Here is a 14,003-nt window from a genome sequence, read left to right as displayed (position 1 = left end):
TACTTCTATTCTGTTAGTTAGAAGTGAGGCAATAAGCCCAGCCCACACTCAAATGGCAGAGGATGACACAAGAGCATGAATAGGAGGAGGGGGTGATTGGGTCATCTCAGAGGCTGCCTACCACAGCGAGTCACTGAAGTTTCTCAGCCTCAGTTTCCTCAACTGTAAAATGGGAATCATAATAGTATCTACCTCAGAGCTCTTTTAAGGCCTCAGTGAGACAATACCTATAAAGAGAACAGAACAGTGCCCTGCAAACAATGAGTGAGGGCTCCATAAATGTGAGTCACCATCAACACCGAGGCTGGAAGCTGCTGGAGGGCAGGGACCGGTCTTGGTGGAATCTGTCCCTTTAATGCCTGTACTCCCTTTCACTCCACTGATGCCGGATACTGACAGTGCCAGTGCGGGAGCGGGCAACGAGGCAGTGCCTGCCCTCAGAGAGCAGCCCTTCCTGCCATTCCCTAGGCCTGAGGGAGAGGCCTCCTCAGGGTCATCAGGAATGTCCTCTCTGAGCCAGCCAGGGCGCAGGGGTCAAGAGTATCCAGGGGCTCTGACTCCTGCTGGCTCTCAGCCTACTCTACCCAAGATGGTTGAGCAAGGCAGGTTGCCACAGGGGGCTGGTCCTCGTTGAGAATCTAGCCCTCCTCCTGTGGGCCCTGGCTTGGCAGAGCCCCCAAACGCTGCCCAGTCTGCTCCCAAGAGAGGCTGGCAAAAGGGCAAGGAGAACTCTGGAATGCTAGACCACCCGTGAATGGCAACAGTAACTGTTTGTGGCTCCCTGAGGCTTGCCATCAAGGAACAACGTGCTGCCTTCTAGGGTGCTTGGCGATGGTGGTAGCGGCTTGGCATTACTGACCTGGAGCTCAGGGAAAGGAGTAGAGGGGAGGAGCAAGGAGGGGGCCAAATCCTCGGTGAAGAACCACATACCCTGCCAGGCTGCAGACGGGAAAGGGAGACCGAGCACAGTGGAGAAGCGATGGGCTGGGCTGGAAGGGCACAGGCTGTAGTCATGGATTTGACTCACAGCTCAACCTCTTGTCTGCTGGGTGACTTTGGACAGGCTGCTTCACTTCCCTTCATCTCTGATTCCTCATCCACAAAATGACCTTCCACCTCGCACAGAGGTCATGAGGATCAGCACTACAGATGTATGTGAGCCACTCCAAAAATGGACCCATTGTTATCAGCCTGGAGTGGCGGAGAGGGCGCTTAGAGAAAGAGAAGTCGAAAGCTAAGTAATCTGTTTTGTTTTATAAATTTTATTGAAGTATATATCCATATAAAAAGCACATGCATCATAAGTGTACAGCAAGACGAAATTTCACAAAGTGAACACAGATGTGTGACCAGTATCCTGATCAAGAAACAAAACATGACCAAAACCCCCAAATCTGCTTCATGTTCCCTTCTGGTTCCTATCCACCTGCAGGCAGAACCACTATGCTACCTTCTAAGATGTTGCTGTCGTGCTTTATTTAAATGGAAGCAGATGGTCTGCCCTCGTTTGGGTCTGTCTTTTTGGCTCAACACAGTGTTCAAGATATTCGCCGTGTTGTCACCCCTGTGATTGTGGTTTGCTAGTTCTCATTGCTCTGTAGTGTGCCGTTGGGTGGATATACTCCTAAAAAGTCATTTATTCATCTGACTGTTGATGGCCTTTGGGTTGTCCTCAGTTTGGGACTCTTAAAAATAGTGGTGCCATGAACATTCTCATTCATGTGTTTATTGGATGGATTTAGGATGGAACTACTGGGTCAGGGGTCATCCTTACTTACAGCTTTGGTAGGTGCTGCCAGTTTCCAAAGTGTTTGTACTAACATACACTCCCACCAGCAGTGAACGAGAGCTCTCCTTTCTGTATCTCCTTGTGCACACTTGGTATTGTCACTGCTTTCATTTGAGTCATTCTAGTGGGTGTGTAGTGGTGATTTTGATTGTGGTGTAATGGTGATTTTTAATTTGCATTCCCTTGATGACTAGTGGGGAGAAGCACCTTTTCGGGTGTTCATTGGACATTTGGGTATGAATCTAAGTCAGCTGATTTCCGTCCTTGATGGGGCTGCTCTAGAGAATTGACTCCCTCCCTTGAGATTTTGGATTTCACAAAGGAGTAAAATGTGGGGGTTCAGCCACAGAATTGCCAATTAAAACGAGACAAACTACCATCTGTGACAAGTATTACCGACTGGTTCAAGCAACTCCATCCGCTATGGGAGCAGGCTTTAGAGCTCCAGGTCTGCATGTGACCCACGCTCTGCCAGGCAGGCGTGCTGGCATGAGAGTGGGAAGGTGGAAGTGTGGCCAAGCATGCGTTTTTGCTGCTTCCGCTGATTCTTTTGGACGGCTTGGGGATAAAGACATTTGGTTCTCCTGGGATGGCAGTAGCAGAGATCTCAGGCCCAGGCTCTGGTTTTGTGGGTGTCAACAGGCAGACACAGGGCATCCGTTTTGCCAAGAAGGATCACATGGACCACTGCCAAGATGAGGTGGTGCTGGAGCCGGCTGATGGGGCCGGTGGCTTCCTGACTCCCCGGGTTCCTGATTATGGCAGAGATGGCAGAGCTCTTGGCAGGCTAGTTCTACCCTATTGGGGAGGCATTCCCAGAAACCCCCACCTACGTCTGCCCCACCAGCCCTCCCAATGATTTTGTAAAGTCCTAAATCCCTGTATTAAATTCTTTCCTGCTTAAAAAAGCTAGAGTGATTGCTACACCTGCGATTAAACCCTTACTGATATACTGTGATACACTGATACCACCATTTCATGAAGGAAAATATTATAAGATCAGAAAATGGGAAGAATATAATCCTAAAATAAAATAATCAGTCCCACGAAAAGCCCGTTTTCCTTTTCTCATTTGCCAGTGGAAATTTCAACACTTGTGGGCTCTAAAGGAAGAAGTGAGTTTAGGAGAGGAATTGAAAGGGAAAACACAAAGAGTGGCCCCTGAAATGGGACATGAGAAAGTTGATATGTTTGACATTTTAACCGTAGTACCAGGAGTAACATTCCTCTGGTACTGATAGTATCCTGAACTCATTTATAATGCCACGAATAATAATGTCCCCATGAGTTCTTTCACCCTGATCCGGAGTTGAGGGTCAAGAAGAGCTTTTGATAAGGCGGCGTGTCGGGCCAGAGCCGTTGTAGTTGTGTCTCCCAAAATAATTTGAGTGCTCATTAGTAATATTTGGTTAGTTAGTTATTTGGTATTTTAAATGGTAATAACAGGATTCAGAGAAACAACTCCTGAGAGGAAAGAGAGGAGCTGGAGTGAGGAGCCAACCAAGAGGACCTGGAGAGGAAGCCCTGGTGGTGATGAGGTTTGCTGGGTATTTGGGATCCAGGAGGGTCTGTCTGCCAGCCTTGCTCTGCTCCATAGCTGCAAAGGCCTCAGTGCTGAAGCCTGGCTGGGGAAGGAGGTATCCAGGCTAAAAGCTGGGCATGGGCCGTGGTGACGATGGCAGCCGTTGGGGACGGGGTGGGGTGTAGCTCTTTCTTGATGCTGTCAGCTGAGTCTGGCTGGTAGGGTCAAGGAGAGCGATGAATGACACCTTGAAGGAGCTCTCGAGATGGAAGCCCCTCAGTCATCCTCTGGCCCAGTGATATGAAGCGATGCTTTCTTTCTCTCTCTCTTTTCCCCCTTTTTAATAGTTGATAATGGAAATTTTCAAACAAACAAAAAGTAGAGAAAATAGTACCATAAACCCCCATGGACCCATGACCCAATGACAACAATCATCAACTTACCAGCCCACTGATTTTTAAGCGGTTTTTAGCCTCCGACTCTCTGCTCAGATAAAACCTCATGTATGTGTAGCTGAATGAAATTATGAAATATTTCCTTATGTTTTTCCCAATTCCTTTCTCCCATTCAAGCAGATCTTGGGAGAATACCAATACCTAGGAGAACGTAACGGGTTTGCAAGGGAGTTTAGAGACTGGGAAGGAGTCTGCATGCATTTGCCAGGGCTGCAAACAAAATACCATGGACTGGGTAGTCTACACAACAGAAATTTATTTTCTCACCGCTCTGGGGGCTGGAAGTCTGAGATCAAGGTGTCAGCAGTGCTGGTTCTTTCTGAGCACTGGGAGGGAACTCTTTGTTCCAGGCCTCTCTCCTTGGCTTGTAGATGGCCGTCTTCTCTCTGTCTCTTCACATCGTCTTCTTTCTATGCGTGTCTGTGCCAAATTTCCTCTTCTTGTAAGGACACCAATCATCTTGGATTAGGGCCCACTCAGATGACCTCATTTTTACTTGATTATCTCTATAAAGACCCTATCTCCAAATAAGGTCACATTCTGAGGTATTGGGGGTTAGGACTCCAGCATATCTTTTTTGGGGGGGACACAATTCAACCCATAACAGGGACTCACCGGCATAGACTGAATGAATCCCTTAAAGAAACACGAAAGGAAATTCCCCCCAGGCTAGGAAGAGTTTTCCCGGGATGGAGGGTAGGCTAGAGAGAAGAGTCTGTGGGATAAGGAAGAGAAAGAGGGGACATTGGTCAGCTTCCAAAAGGCACCCATGTCCCAGGAGTGGCATGGAATCAGCAGAGACAGCTGGACCCACAGGGACCACTGGACAGACATACGGCTTGTTAGTGGACACTTGTGTCCCAGAAGTGAGGCACTGCCTGAGAGGAGAGCTCCAAGAATATTTGGGGTGAATATTTCATCCAGCTTCTGGGACTCAGTCCACAGTCCTGGGAGTCAGAAATTAATTTAGAAAACAGAAGAATTGATATTTTCTGTACTTCCTGAGTTTGCCAGCTGTGAGTAATATCTGCCAAACATAAAATAGACAAAAGCAGGATGGTTTCAGGGGGACAAGCCTGGCTCCTCCAGCCCTTGCAGCATCCTACGGCAATCCAAGGAGTCCTAGGGTTCCAGGAAACTCAGTTTGAAAACACTTAGGGACCACCCCTCCCTGCTTGTTCCACACACAAGGACTCGGAGGATCAGAAGAGGAAAAGAGCTGCCCGTGGGCAAGCACAAGGCAGGTTAGCAGCAGAGCCAGGCTGGAGCCCAGTGCTCCGGATTTCTGCCAGGACACTTTCCTGGTGGCTTCTTCAAAGATTTCCCAAGGATGCTGATGCTGTATCTTTGATCCACATCCAGCTCCTCTCCGGGTAGGTGTCTTACTGCACTGCAGACGCTGAGTCCCTGAGCCATCCTGGAATGGGCCTGGAATCACTTCTTGGGACCTTGTCAGGTTTTTGTTGTTTTGTCAGCTGTTTAACAGATGTGCAGTGTCCTGTGTGCTTTTGACACCTTCCCATTAATCTCTGAGGGCGTCTTTGCTTTCTAGCCCAATGAAGCATCCCAGGTTCACCTTGTCCTTCTCCTCCCTGGGGAATTATCCCTGGAATAAGCCATTTATTCCTGGTTCTAAGTTGAGTTTTACGAGCAGTTTCACAAGAAGAGGGTTTGGGAAATTATGACGTTAGGGGGAAAACACCATCAAAAATTTCTTTTGTAAGACAGATTTGATTATTCTACGGTCAGATCATTCCCCACACACTGAGGTAATCCCCATGTGGAGAAATGGCAGAGACCTTCCTCCTTGAATTTGTCTCCGGCGTCTTTTAATATATTCCTTTCTGCTTCAACTTTAACTAGTTAAAGTGGATTCTCTTCTCTGTAATTAACCCTCATCAATGGAGTGATTGATAGCAGGATGGTGGCAAGCAACAGACTCTCAGGGAAATGAGAATTTGAGATTGGATATCTGACCTAGTTGGATTCGAAAGCAACAATGATCCTATTGACTCTAGGAGATACTATTCTGGTAGTCCACAACATACAGTGGCACACAGTTCTCACCTGTGGTCAGCTGTGATAAAGACACAGCTTTGGAGGGCAGAGTGGCTGCTGAGATAAACCATTGTGGGGAGAACAAGGAACATAAATCTGCGGAATGGGCTGGCTGCTTCAAACTACATGGAGAGCTTAAGGAAAGAAATGACCTCAGGGTTTTCTTTTCTTCCTCTTTAAATATATGCAGACATAAACTGCACGTATTTAAAGTATACAATTTGATGTTTTGACATATATATGTGTATATATATATACAGGCGCACACACACACCCCTGTGAAACCATCACCACAATCAAGATAATGAAAACCCATTACCCCCCCAAGTTTCCTTGAGCCCTTTGCAATCAATTCCTCCCACTCTGCCCTGCCCCCCTGCCATTCCCAGGCAACCACTGATCTACTTTCTGTCACTGTAGATTAGTTTTCATTTTCTAGAATTTTTAATAAATGGAAGCACACAGTATGTACTCTCCTTGGTCTGGCTTCTTCCACTCAGGGTAATTATTAGAATCATTTTGAGGTTTATTCATGCTGTCAAATGTATCAATAGTTCATCCCTTTTTATTGTTGAGAAGTATTCCATTGCATGAATATACCAGAATTTGTTTATCTGTTCATTTGTTGATGGATATTTGGGTCATTTCTAGTTATGAATAACGCTGCTATGAATATTAGTGGATAGGTCTCTGTGTGGACATGTTTATATGCTTTCATTTTTCTTGGGTAAATATCCAGGACTGAAATTGATGGATTATGTGGTATGTGTATGCTGTATGCTTAACTTTTTAAGAAACCGCCAAGCTGTTTCTCAGTGGTTGTACCATTTTACATTCCCACCAGCAATGTGTGAGAGTTCTAGTTGCTCCATATCCTGTCCAACACTTGGTGTGGTCACTCTAATTTTAGCCATTTTGATAGGTGTATAGTGGGATCTCAGCGTGATTTTAATTTGCTTTGCCCTGATGACTAATGATGTTGAGCATCTTTTCATATCCTTATGTGTAATCTATATATTTTCACCAATTTTTAGTGAAGAGTCTGTTCAAATTTTTTGCCCATTTTTATTGGGTTGTTTTCTCATTATTGAGTTTAGAGTTCTTTATAGATGCTGCATACAAATCCTTTATCAGATATGTAATCTGAAAATAATTCTCCTAGTCTGTGGCATGTCTTTTCATTCATTTACCAATGTCTTTTGAAGAGTTCTTAATTTCAACAAAGTCCAATTTATCAAAATTTTTTTCAATAATTTGAAAAATAATGAATTATACTTATGGTGTTACATTAAAGAAATCTTTGTAACCCAAGGTCACAAAGATTTTCTTCTGTGTACTCTTTTTATAGTTTTAGATTTGAGCATTTAGATCTATGATAAATTTTGAGTTAACTTTTTGTGTGTATGGTGTGAGGGAGGGATAAGCAAACTTTTTCTAAAAGGATCAGATAGTAAAGATTTTAGGCCTTGTCAGCCACACGATCACAGTCATTAACTATTCAACTCTGTCATGTAGAGCAAAAGAAGGCTGAGAAAATAAATAAATGAGTGTGGCTGTGTTTCAATAAAACTTTATTTACAAAAACCAGAGAGTGCCCACATTTGGCCCACTGGCCGGAGTTTGCAGGCCCTTCCTTTAAATCCCCAAACCATACTGAGACTCCCTAGGCAACAGAAGCAGCCCCACCTAGCCCTGTCTGTTGAGTCTGGTCCTGCCTTGCTTAAAGATGCTGAGTGACCTCACCTCAGGTAGGTACCTTGCAAGAGGATGCCAATTTTTCTCACACCTCACCCCTACTCTTCCTCATTGCTTTCCAACCTATAAGTAGGGGCATATTTCTGTACGCCCCAGAGGACCAAGTACAACATCTGACTCAGGAAGAGCTGTCTACACGCCAGAATCTCAGGTGGACGAAGCAAAATGTTAGGTCATTCATTTTCATCTCCTCTGCCTGCTTTGGGCTGACAAAAAAAAGTCAAGAAGTTTAGGTCAAATTCTGCCCCTAATGCTGTGTGATATTGATCAAGTCACTCCACATCTCTCTTCCCCTGCATCACCATCTGTGGGGAGAAAAAAAGATTTCTCCTAACACTCTCAGTGTTATTGAGTGGCTAAGAATAAGACAATACATTTCTTACCCACCTGGTGTCCTCTCTGCCAGACAATTCTAAAGCTGCCTTCTCCTTGAAGAATTTTAAAGACGGCTTTCTTTTTTTTAAAAAGCACTATACAAATGCAAGGTATTGTGACTATTTTCTCTTTTTAAGTAATTCTAGAAAGCCCAGGCCCAGGATTTCACAATCTGTCACTGTCCCTTGCTGCCCCTGCCTGTTGCCAGGGAGAGAGATTATCCTGGCTTGGGGAAGGTCAGCCAGCCCCAGCACGATCTCTAACAAGGTTTGGCTTGCCATCCCCAATCACAGATTGAAAACCAGTGACACAGAGACTGAGCAAGACCACTCCAAGGCCAAACAGAGTGGCACTGAGAGGAGAAACAACACTCAGCACCACTCAAGCTCCTCACAGGCCATTTTAATCACCACCCACGCCTGCAGGAGGGCGCAGCTCTCCCGTCTGCATGGCAGACAGGCTGCAGTCTGTCAGAACAGTGAAAGAGGGAATGTCTTTGAGAACAGAGACCTCATCTGCATGGCCCTGGGGGCCCTGCTTTGAACATAGCAGAGACGAAAGAACAGATATCCCAGGCTAGTAGAGGAGCTGGTCCCCACGCAGCACAGACATAAAAATATTTATCACAGTCATCTATAAATGTATGCAAGAGCCTGAGACCCAGAGATGTGCCTCATTCCATGCTGACCTCTTAAAGGAACATCTGGATTTAGTAAGAACAAATTTATTAATTCGCTATTATTAAGAATGACTCCCGGGCCGGCCCCGCGGCTGAGTGGTTAAGTTCACGCGCTCCACTTCGACAGCCCAGGGTTTCACCGGTTCGGATCCTGGGCGTGGGCATGGCACTGCTCATCAAGCCATGCTAAGGTGGCGTCCCACATGCCACAACTAGAAGGAGCTGCGACTAGAATATACAACGATGTACTGGGGGACTTCGGGGAGAAGAAGAAGAAAAAAAAGAGTGGCAACAGATGTTAGCGCAGGTGCCAATCTTTAAACAAACAAACAAACAAAAACTCCTGTTTTACATAAGAGTGAATAATTTGAAAAGGACTTTCACATCATTGGCCTGATCCTCATAACAAGTCATCAAGGGCCGCTGTAGGACAGCATTGTTATCCTTGCTGGGGACTACAGTTCAGAGAGGTGAAGGGACTTGTTGGACATCCCACAGCTAGAAAGTGGGAGAGCTGGTGTAGAACCTCTGGGTATTCTGACTCCAAGCTTAGTACTCTTCTCCTTGATCCTTCTCAATGTTGAGTGAAAAGACTGTCTTCTCATCAGGTGGGGCAACTTAGGAAGGATGCACAAGGAGGAAAGGAAAGAGATGAGCGAAGTGATGGGCAATATCAGTTGAATCAGCCCTGACTACCAAGAGGGAGACAGCTGTTAGGGCCAGATGGTTCCAGAGCCCCCCACTCCCCTCTTCTTACCTCACAACATGGCCCCTGGCATACAAAACAAACACATTAGGGAGTAGGCACTGTGTTTTCTTTTCAAAAGCATTCATCATGGAGAGGTTTGAATAGTAATCTCCCCAAGAACATCTAAAATAAGGTTAAAACTATAAAAATGATATTAAATACCATTTTGGGAGACATCGGCATATTGTATAAGGTCCATATACATAATCAGTTACACGTGCAGATAGCCACTGGGGTGATTTGAGACAGGGGATGGGAAAAAATGACCTCTAAAGAGTATAGGGGTGCTGGTCTCTGACTCTTTCTCTCCTATGCTCAATAAAGAGGTTGTGGACTGACTGTGTGCATATGTGTGTGTGTGTACACTCACTCGTGGAAGGGGGTGTATACATGGTGGGGGAAAGCCTGGCTTTCACTACTAAAACCAAAGTTCAATGATGGTGCCTTCCAGGAAGGTTGCCTTTGACTTTTCTAATGAAAAATTAATAGGCACTTACTTGCTGTTGCCTTTAATTACATTTGCCAGAGCAGAGTGTCTGCCAACCAGCATTGCTCTGGCTGTCTTCTGGGCTGGATGTGCTTTCAACAAAGCCCACCGGTTTGGGAGGAGAAAGGGAGCCATTTTGGCTGAGCAGCTGAAGAGGCAGAAACATCATGGGACAGAGATTGTTATCACATTTTCTGCTAATGGGTCCCCACCCATTAGCATACACCTGACGGAGAAGCCGAACCACGCACACCTTGGTAGTCAATGGACCAGGATTTTAAACCTGTGGGCTGAGGACACCAAAAGACCAAGAACTTGTAAAAGGGCCACTAAGCCCTGTCTGTAGGCATAATAAACATGCTCCCCTACAAATACAGAACCATTTTTCTAACATGTGTAGATGCTATTGGGTTTAATCAAGTATTAACTCATTTAAATCAATTACTAAATTTATAATAACTTTTACCAATATGTATTTTCTTAACTAAAGGTACATATACATGTTGTTGGGGTCCTTGAATTTTTTTTTACCTTAAAATTGGGCCTTTATGCAGGAAAAGACCAGGAACTTAAAACTAGGATATTCCTTCTCTAATTGTGAAGTATGGTTATTATGGGAATGGTCTTTTTGGACCCCACTTTTCTTCCCATTTTTAACAGATTTCTTGAGATATAATTTACATTCCATAAAGTTTGTCCATTAAAGTGTGTAATTCAATGGCTTTTAGTGTATTTACAAAGCTGTGGACCCATCACCACAGTCTTAGAACAGTTTTCACCACCCCATTGTCTCATTAGCAGTTAGTGGTTCCCCCACCCCCAACCCCTCCACCCTGCCCCCAGCTCTAGGCAACCACTGATCTATTGTGTTTCTATAGATTTGCCTCTTTGGGATATTTCATTTAGATAGGATCATACAACATGTGGTCTTTGGTGACTACAGGAATGTTTTAAATCCTCAGAACTCCATCCAGTCTTTGAATATCCAACTCCTATGCATACTTAAGGACCCTTTTCATCCCTCCCAGGAGCCTTTCTTGCTTCCTCCAGTCTGTAGGAATATTTTTCTCCTATTAATGAACAGCCTCTTGTTTGGAGTGTTTAAGAAACACTCGGCATAGCTGTGTGGCCCAAATCTGCTGACGCTGTGCCGCTCTCCAGATGCGATTTCTTCACCTCTGACTTCTTGGGGGTGGCATCTTGCTGGCATACCTCTTGGGCTCCCCTCACTCAACTGTGTCCAGCACGGTTTTCTGCTTGAGATGGATAATCAGTTTATGTGTGTTGAAAGAATAAATGACTCATGGGGATGTTCTCAGACCTTTAGGAAAAAAAAGGATTCAGGAGAAAGTGTAAGAAAAAAAAGCAAAATCAAGAACAGTACAAAGATAAAGCATGGAGTGTGGGCATTAGAGTCCAAAGGTTTGGCAGCTACAGCTCAGGCATGATCCTGTGTTGCGACTAGAGGGCACTAAAAGGCCCTGGGCCATAAAGGGTCTCCCACTTACCTCCAGGAGCAAGTGAAAGAACAGATTAGTCGCTCCCTTAGCTGAAGGCATTAACCGCCTCCATTAAAATGCAAATGTCAACACCTGGGAGAGTGGCAGATCGAGCTATTATCAGCCATTTCCACCTCAGCTCCAACCTGAGCTCTTTGACTATTTTCTGCTCCCTGAGGCCCAGAGGTTTGGAGGTGAGTGTAGGGTCTGGAAAAATCTAGGGCCTGGTTCTCTATGGCCCATTGCAAACTTCTTCTCATCCTCGATTTCCCTGCCAAGGAAGCCAAAGGTCAAGAGTAAGAGGGCTGATATCTGTGGTTCCTCCTCAGAGCTCCTGGTGGGGACGGGCTAGAGTGGAGGCTGGCTCCCAGGGACCTCAGCCTTTTGTGCCATTGCTAAGACACTGGCCCCCAAGCCTCCATGGATGATCTGCCCTCAAGACACCCAATGCTCCATCCTGCTAGCTACTCTCTGACTTGGGGATGATAACGAGTTAGTGTTAGTTCTTCCTGGGAAAGGTAAATCATCCATGGGGCTTGCTCTCAAAATGCAAACAACCAGGGAGGTTGACACACTTTGGGGAGTAATTTCTACCTAATTTTGGGAACGGGAGGATCTTTGACTCATTTCACCCTCGAGAGAGCCTACGGTTCTTAGAGTTCCTTAACTCCTTGGAAGAAGTCATTACAGGGCAGGGCTCTCCTGGGCAAAGCTGTCCAATGGGCACAGTTAATTTTTGACCCCCGATTCCTAACTGGATTTCATTTCTGCCCTCTTCCTTCCTGCTCTCCCGCACCCATGCCCTCTTCTGGTTCCATTTGCTTCAGGACATGCTTAGTGGTCCCGAGTGCTCTCTCTCCTTCCTAACTCATCCCTACACCTAAACTGCATGCATCCATTCCCTTAGCACCCCCCACCCTTGGCTGGGCATTAGTGCATCAATGGGGGCAGCCTGCTGATTAAACTCATTCACACTGACTTGCTAACCACTGACTTCCTGGCATAAACCCTTCAGTCCCCCAGGGGTATCTGCATTCATTTTTTTCAACCATTTTATTGAGATATAATTTACACACCATAAAGTTCATCTAGTTGTGTCAAACAGTGCATGCAGTTCAATGGTTTTTGGTGTATTTATCGAGTTGTGCAATCATCACCATAATCTAATTTTAGAATATTTTCAAGACCCCAAAAAGAAATCTTGTACCCACTAGCCATCATTCCCCATTTGTCCCCCTCCCCAGGCCTGGGCAACCACTAATCTACTTTCTGTCACTAGGTCTCTATATTCATTTTTAGGGAATTATTGTCATCCCAAAGCATGACTATCTAATAGTGGAAGTTTAAGCAGTGAGGGGGAAGGTATTTTTAGGTAGGGTACTATTATTGATACTCACTTCTATACATATTTCTGAATATTCTAAAACATTAATATTCTAATTTCCAAAATCCAAATATTCTTCTAAAAAGAAGTCTGAGGGAGTGAAGAATGAAGCTGAAGGGTAACTGAGACACCGGGCGGGGTGGGGGGAGATGGCTGGAGGGGGCAGTGGGGTGTCCACAGGCCTCCCAAAGGGCCTGCTGTGCCCTGAGGTGTGTAGTCACTTCAGCTCTGCAAACCAAACACTCATTTCAGAGAGGCCAGAGGCGGTCCTTGGGTCAGCCCTTATGTGACGACAACAGCCAGCTGTGCATCCTCCAGTTGGTCTTCAAAACCTCTGCCTTTTGTTCCTGTGACTCCTACCTTTTCTTGGTTTTCTTCTGACCTTGAGGACTCTTCCTGTACATAGAGGTTGACTCGTGAGTTTCCTTGTCAGCCTCCGCAGGTGTCCTCCAGCCAATGGAACCATTCCCATCACTATGTCACTTTCAGGCTTCATCTACATCTGCTCCACAATAGCTTCCTGACTGGTCCCCTACACTCTTGGATCTTGCTTTTCCAACCTAGATACATCATTGCCAGAGTTTGCTTCCTCAAACATAATGGACCAGGACACTCCTGTCCTCAAATTCGGGGGCTTTGCATTGTCTTTAAATTGTAGCCCACCCTCCCCCTCTCAGTGTTCAAGAGCCCAATCCACCTTTCCATCTTCATCCACTGCTACCAGTCGCACCCCCACCCCCCTCCTGCCCCAGACTCCATTCAGCTCTCTAGTCCTCAGATGTAACCATTTCTCTATGCAACAAACAACTACTGGGCACCCTTTGTGCCAGGTACCAGGCTAAGCATTGGGCACAAGAATGAGTAAGATACCAGCTCTGTCCTCAAGGAGTTCAGCTCTCTGTGGAGATAGTTCTGAAAACAAGTGAAGATAATAGAATGTGACAAGTGCTATAATAGAGATAAAAGCCAGGTGTGCTGGGAGCTGAGGAGGAGGGCGTGCCTAACAGCCTGGGGGAGAGGTGGCAGATGGGAGGGGCATTAGAGAGGGCTTCACGGAGGTGCTGTAAATTTGATTTGTGCAGGGGGTGAGTCCGGGTCATCTCTGCAGAGGCGTCAAGAGCGGTTCAGGGCTCCCCGAAGACGTGGAGAAGTGGTGGACAGTGAAAGCTGGCAAGTAGGAAGAGTCTGTTTTGTGGGCAGTTTTTAGTAGAGGGTGTGACACGCATGATCAAATGGGAACAATGTGGAGGGC

Source organism: Equus quagga, chromosome 4 (genome assembly GCF_021613505.1).
Source record: "Equus quagga isolate Etosha38 chromosome 4, UCLA_HA_Equagga_1.0, whole genome shotgun sequence".
Lineage (NCBI taxonomy): Eukaryota > Metazoa > Chordata > Mammalia > Perissodactyla > Equidae > Equus > Equus quagga.
Note: the sequence above shows the minus strand (reverse complement) of the source record.